The sequence below is a fragment of the Carassius carassius genome, chromosome 37 (genome assembly GCF_963082965.1).
Source record: "Carassius carassius chromosome 37, fCarCar2.1, whole genome shotgun sequence".
NCBI lineage: Eukaryota > Metazoa > Chordata > Actinopteri > Cypriniformes > Cyprinidae > Carassius > Carassius carassius.
In genome coordinates this window covers 24,258,352-24,261,136 of record NC_081791.1, presented here as the reverse complement: position 1 = coordinate 24,261,136, position 2,785 = coordinate 24,258,352, and positions in this window count along the sequence as shown.

Genomic DNA, 2,785 nt, shown 5'->3' with positions numbered 1-2,785 from the left:
GTACACACTGACTGGCCAAGTTCACTCCACCCTCAGCTGCAAACTGAACCTCCTACAGTTAACCCTTTGTGCTCTGAAGACTGAAAGAGAATTAATAAAGGATAAATAACTAAATGATCTTATAATGACAGAACCATCTCTATAAACACTCTTTATACAATAATAAACACTATATGATTTTAGATACAGATACATTAGTATTTAGGAACATAGGAACACATTAATACATTTTAGTAAAATATCTGTGAAATATAAACAAAATATAAAAAACAAAAAGTTATACAGCCTAAAAGCAAATAAAAAGAAAAAAAATATAAATATAAAACGGAAAACATTTTAAATTTGAAAGATTTTTAAATTAAGCTGTTTTCTTTAGAATAATATAATATAATATAATATAATATAATATAATATAATATAATATAATATAATATAATATAATATAATATAATATAATATAATATAATATAATTTAAAAATATACAACATAAATCATTTTAAATTGAAAAGCTTTTTAATTTTAGCTGTTTTCTGAAGAATATATAACACAATTATTTATAATTTCAGAAAAAAACAATATATATATATATATATATATATATATATATATATAATTTAAAAATGATATAGAATACAAGTAATGAAAAACATATGAAAACATTTAACCTTTTAAATGTGTTGCAGTTCTGTCAGTTGCCAGATTCCATTGTGACAACTTACCCCATATAGTTTAACATTATGAGCTATTATTGGGGCATGTTGTCACAGAAGGAAGGCCTTTCTTTTGATGGAAATGTTCAATAGCTTTTTGTAACCTAAACCAAGAAATGAAGACTGATATACAGAGCTGTACAACTATAGGTCTTATTGTCATTTGAACTTGTACGTTCCCGAGGTGAGTTTGTCTCTTAAAGTTTAATTAAGTGACAGGACATTTCGGGAGGTCAGCATTCTCTACTGGACACTCATTCTGCTGATGAAGACTAGTCACATGCTTTACCATCACTAGTCATACTTATTTAACTTCTGTATGTGTGGATGAAGTTACCTGATATAAATTTAGGTTAATAATCAAACACAAATAGATTGGTGACTTATAATTTGCTCAAAGCACCACATGCAAGACACAGTCAGACACCTGTGCTCTTTATTTATTTGCATTTAGAACACAAAATAATTGAATATTTCATGTTATCTTTTACTTTGGCTCCAGGGATTTGACATCTGGTAATCTGAAGGTATGAGCTACAGTACACCAGATTAATTGCAAAAATGGTGGTAAATGCAACCCGTTTACATCACAACTCTACCTCCCTTCTCACTAGCAGCGTCTGGCATTTCCAAATGGATTTCCATTTAATTAAGTAATATGCTTGTCATTTCATTTTCATGTGCATTAACCCCCTTAAAAATACAATACTGGAATGACAATAAGCTCCTTAAGGCTGATACAATGACAGTAATCTCTGTAAAGTTGTTTTTATAAACTGTGTCGTATGGTCACTTTCATTTTTCAAAACACCTAAGTAATGATTATGAGCTCGCAGACATATGTTATGTCTAATGGGACAGAATCAGAACAGAAAAACAGCTTAAATATTAAGCCAAACAAAAGTAATTAAAAAAAACAAAGAACAAAAAGGAAAGGAAAGAAACCTCAGGAATAGTTCCTTATGGCATATAAATTATTATGAATAATCTGTGTTGCTTTTTATTGTTTATATTTATTATATATTTATCTTTTTATTATTTGTGGTGACAAATAATCATAAACACTACATAAAAATATATTTTAATAATAGAAATACCCATATTAATATTAATCATCATCAACATCATCATCTGAAAGTACAAAGTATATAAAAAATAAAAAAGCATATATTGCATATATGATATTGATTTGTTTTATTTATTATAACAAATAATTATGATAATGAAAAAATAAAAATAATTCTAAGTAAATTAATATGAATATGAGTAGAAATAAAATTGGGAAGTAATTCATAACAATAATAAAAATAAAATAAAAAACACCAGAAAATTGTAATTTGTCTCCTTTTAGCATATGAATTATGTGAACACTATAATTATTACTTAATTTTTTTCCCTTTTTTCTTTGTGGCAACAAAAATTATAATCGATTAATACATCAAGAATAAGAATAAGAAATGTAATTCATAAAAATAAATAAACACCAGAGAATTCTGATTTGGTTCCTTCTAGCATATGAATTATAAACCTTTTTATTAATTATTTCTGGTGCTTTTATTATTTATGTTTTAATATTTCTATTTTATATATGAATATATTATATGAATATTGTATTTTATTAGTGGTAACAAATAATTATGGCAATGAAATATAATAATAATAAAAGTAATTAAAACCTATCAGGACTCTGTTTCTCCATCTTATGTGTGGAGAGATATCAAACCTCAAACCAGATTATCCATGTCTCGTCTTTGGATCTGTACACAATATTCGATGTTAACCTGATAAAAACCACTGTGAATAATTATGCCAGATGTTGCTTGGCAGCTTTAGTGACAATATAAAGGTCAGTCAGCTGTTCTGATGGTGAGTCTCTCCATATGGCCTAGTAAACATACCTCAGCTCTCATTCCCATTCCTCTTTCTCATCCTAACACATCCTAAATCCAATCACCTCGGCCTCTAAAGAGGATGATGTTGATTAAAGAGAACCCAGAGAACGGTGTTCACACTAACACACGTCACGGGCGCAGAGCAGAGGGATTGTTTCGACAGACAATGGCGTCTACCTGCT